Source organism: Cyprinus carpio, chromosome B13 (genome assembly GCF_018340385.1).
Source record: "Cyprinus carpio isolate SPL01 chromosome B13, ASM1834038v1, whole genome shotgun sequence".
Taxonomy (NCBI): domain Eukaryota; kingdom Metazoa; phylum Chordata; class Actinopteri; order Cypriniformes; family Cyprinidae; genus Cyprinus; species Cyprinus carpio.
In genome coordinates, this window is record NC_056609.1 from 6,095,655 (window position 1) to 6,114,163 (window position 18,509).

Consider the following 18,509-nt stretch of genomic DNA (forward strand, 5'->3'; position numbering starts at 1 on the left):
TCGGATTAGTTCCATGCGTTCACTAATTATTAGTTTATGTTAAAGTAAGTTTAATTTGGGTAATTAGTTACATGATGATTAGGTACCCCTTATTATAAAGCTTTATATTCACCTTGGTTTATGATTATGGAAGTGACATCACTGTCATTAGATTTGGATTCGTGTGGTTGGACTCTGACTCATGAATGATGTGCAGTTTTTGTGTTTTCCTTAATGTCTTTCCACCGTCTGTTCATGAAGCAGCTGGTGATGTCCTGTCATCCGTGATTATATGACAGCCTCAATCAATCCTTTGCTGGGCCCACGGTTTACCTATCTGCTGCAGGTACCTTAACATCAATATAAGATATCGGAAGTATGTGTTTAAACAAACCAGAGCATGTTTTTTTTTTTTTTTTTTTGTTTTTTTTTTTTTTTTTTTTTTTTTTTTTTTGAATCCCTTAAATACTCAGTCATACATTTACTACTACACTGTGTAATATGTGTTGTTAAATTGTGTAATCTTAATACAGATTTCCCAAATTTGATTCATAGATAAACAAAGAAAAATATGCTAGCTTAAGAAAGCTAGAAGAAATGTATAATAATGTCATTGCAGACAGACTGGATGATGATAGATCAGATATCTGTGGTGGAGCACTGGCTGTTGTCAGACTCGTGCAAAACAAAAAATCGCACTGGATTATTACAGTTAATGGCAAAATGAATGTTTGAAATGTAAACTGATATTTCCTACTTAACACACTACAGCAAAAAAAAAAGATGCACCACCAAACAGAGAGCTCAATGAAATAGGCGCACAATAAATCTGACAAAATGTATAGTTATAATATACTGTGGTGAACAAACCACTTGTGTAAAAAAAAAAAAAACAAAAACAACGTCAAATCACCATTATAATAGTCGAATGGCAGCAGAGCACAGAGTTTGGCTCTGCTTTTTTTGTGTGTGTGTGTGTGAATGAAGAAAAAAAAGTGCTATTTGCTTATAAATGTGCAGTATGTGCTCATATTCACTGAGGTTGTTGGTCAGTTCCATATAAGACTATAGAAGAATAATGGTACCTTTAATAAGAGTACATTATATACCTTTGCTACATAAAAATTTGATTTTGCAGGTTACTGTTGTGTTAATAAAATAGATTGTGTAAGCTTCCCAACTCAAGCTTTCCATCTAAGGTCATATCTATATAGAAAAGCTATTAAAAAAAGCAGCGGAGCTTTGTAAACAGCTCAGAGTTATCACGGTCATCTCCATATGAACGATATGATTGCCAGAATAAATTTACCAGGATTTTTGAAAAGGTCCTGTTCACACGTAACCTCTTAACAGTAATTTATCCATGAAGAATGTATGTGTGAAAGGGCTTATCTCTTCCTGCACAGCGTTCATCTGGGAAAACTCACTTGATTTATAATGTAAATCATATAAACCTATGCCAACACAGGAGAATACATCATCATATTTTTAAATATGCGATTTATAGTACATCATAATTTCAAATAAAAAAGTTTCTGACTTTGCATTGTGGCCAAATATTAAAATTAAATGGATTTAAACGTCGTTGAATCACATGAAACATCACCAGGCCGTTGGCGCCTTCTGCAGGTATGTATTTAGCAGTGTTGTTCAATAAAATCATGTACTTGGTTTTGATACTTTATTTTAGGCCAATTATTGTTGCCTCATCGTTACTTTATGTATAAATATAGTCATATTAAAGCCTGTTTTTCCACTTAGTTCTATTTGTATTTTTAATAAATATCAGATTACTCGCTTGTCAAAATAATCAGTAGGTTACTTGATTAGCAAAATAATAATTAGTTAAGCTCTAGATTAGTTAAAATGTTTCAAAATACAACTGCATTGTTTTACTTTTTGTGGTTAAAAGCAAAATATATTGTCATTTTAAAATTTCTTAAAGTATTGAAACATTGTCTTGTTCTAGTGAACAAAGTATCTGCATTTTGTCTCACCTTGTGAGCTAAGTGTATTGTCACACCCCTAGTGTCTATGAGTGTGATAATGCTCATAATTTCCACATGTATGACATAGCTTTCAATCTTCAGGTCAATCATATATTCATGAAGAAAAAATCTGTCTGAAAAAGCGATAAATTTGGCATAGTATCCTTTCAAATGTTAAAGTTGCCATGGTCATTGCATGTGCTGCACTTTATTTGTACCATTTTCTTTTCTTAGTTTATTTATTATAATTTGAAAGATAATAACAATATTGCTTGATAAGTGAGATCTGATTTTAGTCCTTGAAAACCAAAAAAGTAGTGCAAATCCTTGAAAGTCCTGGATTTTTATTTTGCAGTATCTGTATGAACCTTGTTTAAGTTTACCAGTTCTTGGACCATATTATGTTTTTGCTGTGTTAATTGAACTGAACTGTAGATTTCTGTAGTTAAACTGGCTTTGTGGTATTTCCTATTTTATATTAATTTCCTAGTATTTAAATTTCATGTTTAGATTGTAGGTCAATCTTGTACTCTGAAAAGGACAAAGCTAACCAGCAAAACTTGATATCAAAAGCATCCTAAATGGTACATGTGTTTGCACCATATTGTAGTGAGTAACCTTTCTTGGTATTGCCATTTTCAAATATATCCACCATAATCTGTCGTCTGAGACTGTCAAGGGCTAATGGCAATGGCAGATACGTTACTAGTTAGTTTCAAGGCAATAAATTTCTTTTTTTTGTTTGCCAAATAACCCTGTGTATGTGTCTGCACCCGCAACCCCTAGAAAAAAGTCCAGGTTCAGAATTTAATTTTTTTTTTTGCTTTAAAGAGCAGGTCATGTGTTTTTTTTTAAGTGTCCTAATATTGTGTTGGAGTCCCCTACAACAGGTTTAAAGGCATCTAAGGTAGGGCTGAATGATTAAATGCATTTGTGATAATATCGCGATATGAAAAAAAAAGTGATTTTTCAATTACGTTTGGTTATGTGACACGTGAGAGTAAAGAGGTGTGTTCGACTGGACTTGAAGATTGATCGAGGACAAAGCATGAGACGTCCGCTCTCTTATAGCTCTCATGGTACTTTGATGACATGATTGTCATCAATTTGGGGCGGGTTTTGTTGTGCACCCTGGCATGCTACATGCGGAAATGTTTGAAAGAGTATATGATATGAACGTACTTCAAAACGGCATATTGAAATTACTTAAGCAGTAAGTGTTACGGTGATTGCATTACTGAAGACTTCGACCTTAAATAATATATGGGTGTATGTGTGTATATATATATATATATATATATATATATATATATATATATATATATATATATATATATATATATATTATATATATACACATACACACATATATTATTTTAAGGTCGAAGTCTTCAGTATAAGGTAAAAATAAGGTAATATATATATATATATATATTCTTTTTTATTTATTTAAAGTCCTTTTTAAAGCAGTGGTTCTGTGGGGCGCACAGTATTGCAGGGGGCTAGCGGGCCATCAGCAGAAAAATACAAGAATATACAAGGTCTACAATATGTACAATAACTATACAGATAAGTATTATGGACATAATTTACAGATTTTAAATACTATCAGCATGATATACAGATAGGTGTACTATGAACATACTATATAGATGGATTATGTGAAAGTGTATGTACACTACTATAGGCAGAACTATGAACATATGAACGTAATTTACACTATTGCAATGGTCAGTAAAGTGCATAGAAAATATTTCAGTGTGCAAAATGGATTATTCCAGTGTGTCTGGATGAACAGACAGTAGTGCAAGTAATAGCGAGTTACTGTTTTTTTGCTTGTTGTAAATAAATAAATAATAAATCGGTCAGATGTGTAGTGATGAAGTGGGGAAGAGTCTGTGTGTATGGTGTGGGGGTGTCAGAGGGCAGAGTTCAACAAGGAGACAGCTGTAGGGAAAAAGCTATTCCTAGATCTGCTGGTCTTTGTCCGGAGGCTCCTAAAGTGCCTCCCGGAGGGAAGGTGGTTAAACAGGTCCATGGTCAGGGTGAGAGGAGGTCCTTAAGAATGCTGCGAGCTCGACGTAGACAGCGTTTTCATAATACAACTGGTCAGGATGCTCTTGATCGCACACCGGTAAAAGTTCACCACTATGGCTGAAGACTAGTTGGTTCTTCTTCAGTGTTCTGAGGAAGAAGAGGCGCTGGTGAGCCTTCTTGACCCAGGCTGGAGGTTTTTTGTGGTCCAGGACAGGTCCTGCCGAGATGGTGCGTTCCCAGGAACTTGAAGCTGGAGACACGTTCAACAACCATCCCCGTTAATGTGGATGGGGTCATGCGTGCTTCCTTTCTTCTTCCTGAAGTCCACAATGAGCTCCTTTGTCTTACTGCTGTTAAGGAGCAGGTTTATTGTCAGCGCACCATGTGGCCAGGTGCTGTACCTCTTCCCTGTAGGCAGTATCATAGTTGTCACTGATGAGGCCAATCACTGTGGTGTCGTCTGCAAAGTTAATGATGGAGTTGGATCCATGCACAGGCTTGCAGTCATGGGTGTAGAGGGAGTAGAGGAATGGACTCAGCACACAGCCTGTGGTACGCCGGTGCTAAGTTTGATGGTGGTGGAGCAGGTGTGGCCTGACCTAACATGCTGAGGCCTGTGGTCAGAAAGTCCATGATCCAGTTGCAGAGGGAGGTGTTAATGCCCAGGTCTCCAAGGTTTTGTGGTCAGCTTGGAGGGAATGACGGTGTTAAATGCTGAACTGAAGTCAACAAACAACATCCTAACATATGTTGTTGTTATTGTCCAGTGTGTGTGAGTGCAGAGTGCAGCACTGTGGCATACTGCATCCTCTGTGCTCCTATTTCTATAGTAGGCCAAATTGGTGTGGGTCCAGTGTGGGTGGGAGGCAGTCTTTGAGGTGTGCTAGGTGTGGGTCCTCAAAGCACTTCATAATGAGGGTGTGAGTGCTACGGGGCGATAGTCATTCAGGCACATTGGCGATGAGTGTTTTGGTACTGGCACAGTGGATGTGGACTTAAAGCATGTTTGCACAGTTGCTTGGGTGAGGGACAGGTTGAAAATGTCTGTGAAGACCCCTGCAAGCTGCTCTGAACATGCCCTTAGCACACGTCCAGGAATGCCGTCCGGGCCAGCAGCCTTGTGTGTGTTTGATCCGGATCAATGCAGTGTAGACATGCACCTTTTTTCATAAAACAATATTAAAGTGCTCCAATCTGTTCTTAAAATAATGACATACAAACATTTTTAACACCTATGCAAGTGAATCGTGCCCCAGCTAAAGTTTAGCTGCTAAACTGTAAACTTTTAAAAAACATCATAATGGTGGATTCGTTAGCTAAGTGCTACGAGACTAACTAATGTAAACAATACAGTTGGAAAACCAAAGTATGTCTACTGTAATGTCTGAAGAATGACAGACAAAAGACGCTCCGTGTCTTGAAACCTTTAATTATAACACAGAAAAGCTGTATCTCATGCGCACCAGCCTAACTAACTCATCTCTCTCTACCAGGTCCTTTTACTCCCTGCATTAACCCTATAACTACATAAACAGCACTTTCACAATAATTATAAAGTCTGTGCACTACACTACGTTCTTTATTATTACACAAAGTAATTAGACAATGACAGTCTACATTAATCGACACATTCCTAGAAAATACGTTAGTGGGTTCACAGCGAATTATCAGAACTATTTCGGTAAACCGCAATGGAAACCTAAAGCTGCACTAGCCTATAACATTACATCACAAAACCTAGAGCTGTGTCCGAAACCTCTCCCTATCTACTATATAATGCACTATATCGGGTGTCAGCCATTTTGTAGTGATGTCCGAATTCTGAGTGAAGGACTTCATTCCCTACATTCGTCCACTACTTTTTACCCACAATTCATTCTGATTTTGAGGGTACAACTGATGTATACTCGCTGAAGCACTATTTCCAGCAATCCAATGCGGGGTAACCGATGAGTTGGAAGCGAGAGCGAGTTTGAATGAGAGATGCCGTTTACATCTTTATTATTTCTGTTTTAACGGTTATTTCATACAATTATTTATATTAAAATGTGTTATTTAGGCAATAACTGTGGCATCGTTGTTAACTTACAAAAATGATGATAATTTGGTATATAATTAAAATATGTAAAATTAACGGTCGGCTGAGGGCGCTCTACCACTTAATATTTTATATGAGCTCAAAAACACTGTTCGGGACAGTGTCAAGATACTAAAAATAATAAATACATAAAATTATGAACGTGATAATGTCTGTTTATTTTTGTTCTTTTTAATAGTATTTAATGATTATGAACATAAAAGCATTACAAAACAAATTAGAAACATACCATATAAGAAACCGCAAAGCTGACACGGAGTTATGTATAATTACAATATAAAGTAATTTTGAGTGTTATTGCTATTAATATTGTTTTCTAAAATTAGGTACATATAATATAAAATAACATAAGACAATGTTTTTGCAACCACTCCAAGTCTCACGCGCAGTGTATACGTCACCGTCCGAATCCGTTCACTTATTTGTTCACTCCTTCCTGATATAGTCCACTCAACTGCCATACACTATATAGGGATTAGTGAATGAGTGAACGAGTGAGTGATTTCGGACAAACTTCACACGTTTGATGGTTGTTCTGTCCTGAACACGTCGATGCCCATGTTCTGTTATAGTCAGCGCTACCTTCTGGCAACAGGAAGTGTCATGGACTCCTAGGAACATATTAAAAAGCATTAACAAGTGTTAAATAGGCAGGCAACATGCTAGAAACACGCTAAAACATGCTGTTAATGCAGTGAAACAGGAAGTTTATGTAACTCGGCATGCAGTGTCCAATCTGTCCCAAATTTAAACAAGTTTAATAAGAGTCCTGTCCTGAAACACATCTACATGCCCATATTCGCTTATAGTCATAGCCCCACCTAATGGTAACAGGAAGTGACATGTTTAACACTGTTATGGACTCCTAGCAGTCTATCAAAAAGCTGTGAAACAGGAAGTTTATGTAACTTTATGTAGCATGCAGTGTCTAAATCTGCCCCCAAACTTAACATGTTTGCTGAGAGACCTGGCCTGAACACATCTACATGCCAAGATTCAGTTATAGTCATAGCGCCACCCTGCTGGCAATAGGAAATGACTTGTTTTACAGTAACTTAAACATGCTATGTCCAATCTGCACCAAACTTCACATGTTTGGTAAGTTTGGTGAAGACATCTAAAGGCTAATATTAAGACATACCTTGTTCTTTATGATTTTTTGCACCACACAAACAAAAGAGAGACACTACTCTGATATGTCATTAATAACTGGTTGTTCAGTTCAGTTCTGTGCACACTGCATAGAATTGTTGTATATGCTGGTGTGACTACCTGAATTTTTTGGAAGTAAGTCTGGTTGTAGAATGCAGTTGTCACTATTGACTGCAGTACAGGATTTGTCTAATGTTATCTCCTATTTTTTTTACTTTGTTGAAAACAGAGACTGAACTTTCGGTGGCAGATCATCAACCAACGGACCAGTCTGTGGTAAGACATTTTAGTGTTTATGATAATGCTATCAATATTTGTATGTATACTGTGTTGTTTATAGTTGAAAATGTATATATTGTTTTCAAGTTGACAAACAACTTTTCACATTTATTGTGTATACATTTACATAAACCCCACCCCCGGGAACATATAACAAAGGGGGCAAGGCTATGTTGCACTGCTTTAGAGAAGAGTTGCTGCCTGCCATCAAAACTAGGTGTGCTCGAAAAAATCTATTCATATATGAATCGTGATTCTGTCTTCTAAGGATACTAATGCATTCACAAGTTTCAGAATCAATGTTGTAAAGCAGCAGTTCTTAATCCTGATTATAGAACTGATATTAGAAGCTAACATAAGCAATAGCATTTACAAATAGCAACGTATCTAAAAGTATGAGATGACACAGACAAAGAAATATAACATTCTGAAACATCCTGTAAAAGCTGTGCTTGCACAGGTTTTGTGTGATTCTCTTATTCACTAATATTCTTTGGGTCTCAGTTGGGCTCAAATTGAAAAGCAATATTGACGACGCCATTGTTTAAAATAAAACACCGGAGCAAATGCCACTGAGGTGAGGGGTGTGAAGTTTCTGCCCACGCACTAGGTGGTTTAGCGAATCACAGCACACTAGGCCAGCTAACCAATCTGAGCCCATTGCCTATTTCTGAGGGAGGAGCTTCATATAGTGGGTTCACAGCGAATTATCAGAACTATTTCAGTAAAACTGTAATATCGTGCTTTACCTGGAAACCTAAAGCTGCACTAGGTATACATCATGTTAGCACAAAAAAAAAAAACCTAGAGCTGTGTCCGAAACCTCTCCCTATCTACTATATAATGCACTATATCGGGTGTCAGCCATTTTGTAGTGATGTCCGAATTCTGAGTGAAGGACTTCATTCCCTACATTCGTCCACTACTTTTTACCCACAATTCATTCTGATTTTGAGGGTACAACTGATGTATACTCGCTGAAGCACTATTTTCCAGCAATCCAATGCGGAGAACCGATGAGTTGGAAGCGAGAGCGAGTTTGAATGAAAGATGCCGTTTACATCTTTATTATTTCTGTTTTAACGGTTATTTCATACAATTATTTATATTAAAATGTGTTTATTTAGGCAATAACTGTGGCATCGTTGTTAACTTACAAAAAATGATGATAATTTGGTATATAATTAAAATATGTAAAATTAACGGTCGGCTGAGGGCGCTCTACCACTTAATATTTTTATATGAGCTCAAAACACTGTTCGGGGACAGTGTCAAGATACTAAAAATAATAAATACATAAAATTATGAACGTGTTAATGTCTGTTTATTTTTGTTCTTTTTAATAGTATTTAATGATTATGAACATAAAAGCATTACAAAACAAATTAGAAACATACCATATAAGAAACCGCAAAGCTGACACGGAGTTATGTATAATTACAATATAAAGTAATTTTGAGTGTTATTGCTATTAATATTATTTTCTAAAATTAGGTACATAAAACCATGAAATCATCTGAGCGCTTATCAGAGAAGGGACAGAGCTGTGTAGAATACAGAATAAATCCATGAATGTGTTTACAGATTAATCTTATAAAGAGCACTTGACATCACAGTAGGCGATTACACCTACTGATTGGCAGCGTTACTGTTAACCCTCTGGAGTTGATTCAAGCATATACACATGTTGAGGCATCTTCTCCTGATAACCCCGAAAATAACTTAAATTACACTTTCAGTTTTGATCGTACAGATAAGAGAAATACATCAATCGAATCTGTAAAGGGTCTACTTTTATTTGTATACACACATAATAACAACAAAACTTTGTGCATTTACAATATAAAGAAAACAAACAAGGTGCGCTGTCTGCAGCCTTGGTCTGCAGTGATCTTCATTTAGAAACGTGTCATTAAAATGAACTGTAACAGTGTCCATCAAAATAATGTTAATAATGCAGTTATTTAAGAGCACATAAACAGTCATTAAATATAAGGCCTACATATATATATATATATATATATTATATATATATATATATATATATATATATATGTATATGTATATATGTATGTATATATGTATGTATGTATGTATGTATGTATACTGTATACACACACAGATTAAAAGCATTAAAGCATTAAATGTTTTCATTTCGGTTCATTCTTGGTTTAAAAAAAATCTTCAGGTTTCATATGCAGAGCGAAAAGAAAATGGTCCAGCATTTAGCAATAATTATTATTAACTCTGTTATTATTCTTGATCTTTCAAACTGCTAAGACTTAGCATTTTTGAATTGTGCCTTTACTGTGTGATCCAAAAATTGAGTATTTTCTGTTTCAAGCTGTTTGATCACCTGGAGCCTCACGCGCACATATTCATTGGAAACAGTCGTTCACCGTGCCATACGGCGCCAGCAGCGGCCCACTTTGGCATATTGCTAATTATGATTTTTTTTCCCGTCGATACTGAAACTCGCATGAACTACAAAGCCTATTTTATAGGGCTGCCCCCGACTAAAAGATATTCCTAGTCGACTAGCACTCCTGCATTTTAGCGATTAGTCGAATAATCGTTCATTTATGATATTAATATAAAAACTTGCGTATATACAAGGAAAGGTATAGTCCAAGTTGAAGTTTTAACACTTCTATATGACAGAAAATGCTAAAGCATGATATTAGCGCGTTCAAAATGAAAATGAAGCGCTTAAAACAGAATAGTAAAGCGTTTAAAGTATACAGTTAAGGAAAATTAACAAAAAAATTTAATAAATGCACATGGCACATCGCACAACGCCAAAACTTAGAATAAAAAAAGAAAGGCGGCAAACAAATCAACAACCTAAGTATTTGATTAAATTGTTTAGAACAACTATATTTAAGACAAAATGTGGAACAAATAATTTAAAGAACACTAATACAAATCAAAAATATCAGAGCAAAGCCGCAAACTGCCATTAAGACGACGGATGAGTCTTGACCTGAAACAACAAATTGCAAACATCAGACTAATTTTTCTTACAGAAGAAAAAACCAGCCTATAGCTTACCCGTTATAAAAATACCCGGGTTTTTTTTAATATAGCCTAACAGATAGCAAACAGAAAAACACTACAAAAAGGAAATTAAGCATTCTTACCTAAGCTTTCAGTTCGATTTTATTTTTTTTAATATTATGTGAGAGGAACACCAGCTTGTCCACATTGTTGGGAAGAAGGGAGCTTCTCGACTTTGTTCACAATGAAGCCGGCCTTTGGAAAAGATGCGCTCTGAAGTGCGCTTTGGTATACCGCGAGGCACGAGATCTCGTTGATCTCTCGTTGCTTTGATGTCATGTCATACATGAATAAATGGTAAATGCAACCACTTGGAGAAATCAGACATCAGCATCTTATTCTGTATCACAATTGTGTATTTATTTAGTAACATATTTTATCTGTCATAAGTCTCGTCTCGAGAGTTTAGCTCTGCATAGCATGACATCAAAATATAATAATGTTTTTTGTTTGGGAGCTTTTATAAAAATAGAGTTATTATCATTCATTCTAAATGTGACGTATATAGGCTACTGTGGCTACAAATAAACAGAAACAGACTCGACTGAATAAGCAGGCTCATTTTCATAAGCGTTAAAAATAAAAAATAGAAATACATTTATTTCTGTGTGATTAATTTTGAGTCCTGATAATTGAATCATTATGATCAATGTATCACTTATAGTAAAACATTGATGCTTTTGAATTTAAATATTTAACAAAGCATGCAAACAAAAGGGCGCTGTTATCGTGTTCGTTTTGTGATCGCGCTAGTTCCAGTGACTTATTTCTCATTAGTTTTCTGATAACTTCTCTTTGTTGATGGGGTTGCATGACGTTGTTCCTGAGAGGCGTGTAAAGGGCGGGTTTTAGTGACGCGCAGCGGAGCTTCTGGCCCGACTGTGGAAACGCTGCACTATTCTGGCCTCGTGCTACTGGCCCGAGGCTATTAGCCCCGCCCGGCCCGTTTTAAGCCCTGGCTCGCACTGGCCCGACAGTGGAAATGCGGCTACTAGCGAGAAAATAAGGAATAAAAAGAAGTACAGCTGCTGTGAGTGCAGGCATGTTTCAACCCAGTAACATGGCAACACACCGTTCCTCACAGCCCAAAAACAGACCAAATTCAGTTCAGCTGGAGGGGGTTGGGGGGTAGTTCTGTATAGCTTGTCGGGGTTGATATAAATGTGTGAATCTCTTGGTCTTTCATATGCACAGTGTTTTATGAGGGTTTCAAAGTTGCTGAGCAGGTTTAGATAGGACTCGTCATTTTGGTTTTAGGACAAATTTGAACGAAGGTTTTGATCCACTTCAAATGTTGATTACTGTATAGCGCAATATAGTTTATTAGTTATTATTAGTTATTATATTAAATTTCAGAGGAAGTTGCCTTAACTCAAAAAAAAAAGATGCAAACTGTTGCATTAATTTTATTTTGTTTCGTCTAAACAATATTTTTAGACTATGAAACATAAAAATGTAGCCTATTCATAACCAATATATTGAACATCTCTTTATGTTTTTCTAAATCCCAAACAGAGTCCAGACATCAGTAAAGTATCCGTCTATGAACATGTTTTATAGGCTATTTTAGATTTGGGAAATACACATGCTTTACAGACGTGACTAAAAAAATTTTGGAGTTTTTGGAGACATTATAATATATAGTTTGTTTGTTTTTGTTGTATTTACAATGCACAAACCAGAAGCAAGAATATCTGCAGAGAAGGGTTGGCTGTTTCTCAAACATAAAATATCAATTTTATTTCAATTTTTGTTTTTGTGTTTCAGAGGAAAAATCAATGTTAAGGTATATCTCTCCATTACAGACAGAATTTATGCAAACGCAAAGCAGAATTTATGCAAACGCATATAAAATGCTTTAAAACTTTAACAGAGATGTCTAGAGGGTATTTAATAGGTCTGCCCCCCACGTAAGATTTTTCTAGTTACTAGTAGTTCATTTGTCATTATTCAACTAATCGCAGGTTTATTAAAAATTTACATCTATAATCCATAATGAGCCTTAATATATTCCACGCTGAAGCGCATGCATTAAGTTTGCCACAAAGCACAGGCAGAAGTAGCCTAATAATTGTGAAAAAGGAGACATTTTAATTATTTATTAATAAACATATGTTTTCTTGTCGTCTGCAAGAGGAAATTCACAGTGCTGATTCTCTCCACATGGACGCGCCTTTAGAGAGAAATGAAACCTCCACAGATTACATAATGCTTTTGTTTTGAATTGATTCGTTTAAAAGACATTTCAAGCTTTCTGTAGATATATTTATCATGTATGTGAGACACCCCAATTATAAGTTAATTCATTATCAGGAAAAAATTCAAGTGATCGAGAGGGCGCCTCCCTGTCATGAATGAGCATTAATAATTTTCGCACAAACACTTGAATATGAATATTAATTCACATTTTGCATATGCATTACAACGTAAATTATTTTTTTTACATGCAATTATCCAAAATAAAACCAAACAAGATTTGCAATGAAGATAAAACAAATAAGAATAAATGCTGCACGTTGCACTCAGCATCATGCGCGCAGAGCAAATCTTGCACTCTGACATTTTACACACCTGCATTTAAATGCGGCTGCAATTTTATTTTTTTACTTAAATTATATGAAAGCAAGTAAAGAAGGCCCCTTTTAAAATCACTGAAGTTGTCAATTAATGAAGCTCTTTTTTACATTGTGTGTATTTTGTTGATTATAATGAGAGATCTTGAGTTTAAACATGAGGACGATTTATTAATCCGTCCATTCTTTAGTTTCAATGATTTAGCTAAATTGTGCAGGTTTATTCGTTTCTTGTTTTAATTAGGCCTAAATAATGGGAGCGAAATTATAGAGTGCCTCATGTTTTACTAAAATAAAGGAAATAATTCATAAAACATGCAACAATTTCTTAATCAGTGTGCAGGCAAATATATTTTTCCCCAAGAAGTTATCTGTCAAAATAAATGACAGGTAACGAATAAAAAAAAAATGCATGTTGTTTTATTAAAGGAATTTTAAAATATAAATTAAAATATAGGCCTTATATATGAGAATATTGACATTTTGCATATTAATCCATGTAGCCCAGCTCACTAAAATAGGCTACCACTTTTAAGGCTCCGATGCAAAGTAAACCACAATTTCTTTTGAATAATATAACACATAATTCATATTATATAAATAATACTGCACACCTATTAAATGTGTCAAATCTAAAGTATGGTTTAATACCATGTAGCTTAGAGAAAATATAAGCTCAGGCATAGGCTTGACATTTATCCTGCTTGAATTTGTTCTAAGAAATGCACATAACTTCATAAGTACCAAACTTTCATCTGTGAATATTAAATATTTTAACTACAGTGTTTTTCTTTCATTTTCCCTGACTGCAGCCGTCAAATGTAACACATCAGCGAGGCAAAACTGACGTCTATTTGCGAAAATGTGCTTTGATGCGCTTGTTTGATAACTTGCACTTTGCAGACGTGGCGGCGGTAGAACCACCGTTTTGGTTGGCCACCTACTGTATGTAGAATTTTAAACCTACAAGCAAGTGTATTTGTATGATAGCACTAACTGTAAAAAGTAAGGGGTAATCAAAATAGCCTTTTTACTCAATTAGTCTGTGTTTTTTGTTATTTTAATTTTTGGTTTATTAACTAACTTCTGCTTTAAAATGATTATTTTTGTTTTAGATTGCAATGTTACTGAATGGTGATTTTAACCCTTTTTTTTTTGCACATAATATATGCTTAATCCAAATACAAAATACCGAGATATATAGGCTGCCGTATACCGCAAATCAGCCAAAACATACAGAGATATATATTTTTGCTCATGTCACCCAGCCTTTTACAGATGTGTACTGGAGTATTTTTTTATTTTTTTTTAATGGCATAAAAAAAAAAACTAAATATCAAAAATTAACTGCACAGTTATGGTAAACAGTAAAAAAAAAAAAAAAAAAAAAAAAAAAAAACGTAAACTGTTTACCCCCACTCCACCCACCAAACACCCCCAGCCCGCACGCCTGCCATACTGATGGTACTCAAAAAAAATTTCCAAGGTTGGCAGGTCTGCTCTGCATTTAACCCATCCAAGTGCACACATCAGAGCCCGGGGAGCAGTTGGGGGTTCGGTGTGTTGAAGAATTGATAGGAAAAGACATCCCAGATTGTACTTCTAATTTGAGGCCCTTTTATTTAGTGTTTTAATTTGTGATGCACCAATCATGGCCGATTCAGATCAGATTTTTTATTTTTATTTTAATTAGGAAATTGGTTGATTCTGATACTGGTTGCTGAATTTTTTATTTTTTTATTTTTAAAGCAAATTTATTTATTGGCTATTTGCTTTATAACAAGCAAACTGGCATTAAACTAAAATATCTGTAGGCATTTGAAAATAGAGGCAATATAACCACTGCTTCATATCTCGTAAAAGATGATGCTACACACGTTGCATAAGCATGTGTTTTTGATTTGAATTAGATTGTACAATTTCAGGATTTAAAGCAAGAACAGAATGGTCTGACTTGAGCCTTTTTTTTGTTACATAAAACATTTGCATGAAACAAAAAATCTTTATGTGACAGATACACGAGCACTTTCGCGGCGCGACCACAACAGCTTTAAGTTGTCTAATTTGCCACGGTCTCCCTGCTGCAATTATAGTAGTAAGGCTTACATATGTGTATACATATCCTCACAAGTACAATTTTAGCTGTATTTTTGTGTCACCTTCAAAAATTTGCGCTTTGTTTATTGTCCCCCTCCAATTTCGTTTTTTTTTTTTTTTTTTTTTGGAGGAAATTTTTCGTTATCACTGTCTAAGTAGATCCTGAAAATAACAGAAAAATAAGTACAAAAAATACAGTACGGAGAATGGTGAAATCTAATGCTTTTTGTACTTGTTTTACTGTTATTTTCAGGATCTACTAGGACAGTGATAAAGATCTACCAGTCGATCGCGATCGATGGGTTGGCGACCACTGCTTTAAATAAAAAAAGTGATGGATTTTTTTTTGTTTTTTTTTTTGCAGTATTATTTTTTTTAATTGATGTTAGTTTATTTATTTTATTTTTAATCTTATATTATTTAATTTATGTAATTTAATTAAATATAAAACCAAAGCTATTTGCCACTGCCAGGGCATTAACGTTTTTATAGAAAATATTTTATAGTTTGTTATAGAAAAACAAGTTATGCTAAGAGTCCAGAGCCTCAATCATAACATTATAACAGGCACCTTTTGAGTAGAGTTCAGAGTTCAGGGGACCCAACGCAACAGAGTGCGGCACAGAACAACACTTGATGGGTGAATGCGGGCGAGTTAACAAAATGGTGCACTTCACTGTGCTGAGCGAGAACGCTTCTCTGCTGTCTTCACATGCTATCGGAAACTTCCTATTTTCCACTTATGAAGTCGTGAGCACTTCATGTGTGCACTGCTGCAGTCTTAGGCCCATCCCAAAAGGGCCTACACAGCAGCATTTAATTTCTTAATGCTTGGAATAAATTGGGTAAACCATTTGGCACGTTGAACCATTGGCCATAGGTGCGTCGGATTTGAAGCGGCACTGCACAGACCAATCGATGTATGACATCAAAGTACCGCTGAGAGCGATTCAAAAGCATGCAGAGTCTCTGCTCTCTATAACTCTTGCCGTACTTTGATGTCACACACCGATCAGTCTGATGGTGATGATCCACTTCAAGTCGAACAAGACTAATAATTCAATGGACCATTCATAAAGAACCATTCACTTAATTCCTGAATGAATCAGCCATTTGAACGAATAAAATGAATGAATAAATAACTCTATGACTTAATCATTAAGGCATTTACCACCACCTACTGGCAGTTTTAGTTTATTATTTAGAGTATCATTCCATAAAAGGGGTCATATGACGTGGCTAAAAAGAAGACTACTTTGTGTATTCGGTGTAATGCAATGTGTTTATGTGGTTTAAGGTTAAAAAAAAAAAAAAAAAAAACATTATTCTCCATATAATGTACATTATTGTTGCTCCTCTATGCCCTGCATTTTTGAAATGCATAGATTTGTACAAAGCTTATCGTTCTAAAAAAAGTATCAAAAATATTTGTTATTATTCAAACAAAACACTTGCTGAAGCTACTTTTGTAATGTCTGTTTGATGCTTTACACAACAATGACTTTAAATTATCTTTTGGGAGGAATACGACAGAGGAATTTCTCAGCCAAATTTGATGTGCAATTAATTAGATTAATTAATCACCCACGTCATGTAATTAATTACCAGCCCTTATCCAGTGTGTGTGTGTGTGTGTATATATATACTATATATATATATATATATATATATATATATATATATATATATATTAGGGCTCAGCAAGTTAATGCGTTATCGAGTTAATGCATTAATTAACGCAGACAATTCTTTTATAGCACATTACGCAGTTTATTATTATTATTAGTTTTGATTTTGACTGCTCACTGTTGATCAGTACTGGCTTGGGATGGGCGTCATCACGCATCTCAACCAATGAGAGCATTTGGGATGGGACAAAAGACTGCTGCATCTCTCACATGAACACTCCAGCAAAAATTATTTAGACTAAGCATCAACATTCACAAACCACTGTTCACTGTCATTTTTAGCAGAAAAGTAAGCATGGAGTGCTGCGTGCAAGGTTTACAATGAATATATGCACAATGAATCTTCCATAATGTCTACACTTTGTGTGTTAAAATGAGAAGATTCATAAGCGTGCAATTTTCAGCACTGCTCAAAAACTTTTGAGCAGTGAGTGGATTCTAACTTAAACACCTCTGATTGGCCATTGCATTCCTGAAATCAACAGATATGTCTGTGATTCTCTGCATTGCTCAACGCGGAAAACGTGTTATAAATAGAAACTGCCTATGCTGCGCATGTTAACCATTTTATCAGGGGCAGAGCACCAAAGGTGCGAAAGCACCTATTGTATCCGTTGGCGTTATTATTATTATTCTTCTATTTTTTCTTCTGCTCTTGAGTCTATGGCAGCCCATTGGAACCGCTTGTGGGAAAGTTGTAATTTGGCAGTAATGTTTATGTTAATAACTTTGAACCATAAGGCATAGAAGGAAAACTAATTTTCTTCTAATCCTTGGCTCATTCCGAGTCGAATGAAGTCCAAAGTTTAAGAATCATAAGGTTTTCGCTATTTTGAATTGTTCGAAAAACCCACTTTTTCGAACTCATACTAGACGGACTTTGTCTGATTTTCATCAAAATTGGCTTAGATCATCTTCATACCATGCTGGCAGAAAGTTATGGAATTGAAGTTTAGTCAAACTGTTCTTGAATAACATGCAGACTAATTCTACGAAAAGCACACAAAAAGAATGAGGCTATATCTGCAATGGTTTGGCGTATGGACCTTTATCGCACTTCCTATATCTGGTAAGTGAAGCAGTGTTTCGCCACTTCAGGCCCCATCGCAACACAGTCAGAACTAATGGGAGAATCCTCTTTTTCCTTTCTTTCACCCATGTTACTGCAGCGTACCTGACTGCTTTTATACTAAACAACGACACACTGCCTCAGTTTTCAAGATTTCCTGACACAACATGGATTAGATGTGGTGGGATGAATTAAGGTCCTTCTAAATATATTAAACAGGAGCATGTTCACATGGAGTATGCATTTCAAAACTGAGGATGTTTAGGGTTACATCTCGTATAACCTGCTGAAATGTTCCTATTAATATATTTCCCTTCCAAATGTGCATTCTGAATAAATACATTTATTTCCCAACTAACCTGCTTAAGTCAAGTTCGTCTTCTCATTAACAATGTTTTTCTCATACTGATTACTTGAATATTAATTAAGATTGTTGGCATACGTATTACAAACAGTGAAATAACGGTCAATGAAAAATTACTAAAATTTAAT

The 18,509-nt window shown here is 35.4% G+C and overlaps 1 long non-coding RNA gene across 1 annotated transcript in view; it reads left to right on the plus strand.

The window, feature by feature from the left end:
- The first annotated feature begins 288 nt into the window (after positions 1-288).
- LOC122139384 overlaps positions 289-18,509 on the plus strand; it is a 31,867-nt gene continuing 13,646 nt past the window's right edge. The window contains exons 1-2 of the long non-coding RNA XR_006156235.1: positions 289-325; positions 7,484-7,530. This is a non-coding gene — a long non-coding RNA (uncharacterized LOC122139384). The remainder of the gene's footprint in view (positions 326-7,483; positions 7,531-18,509) is intronic.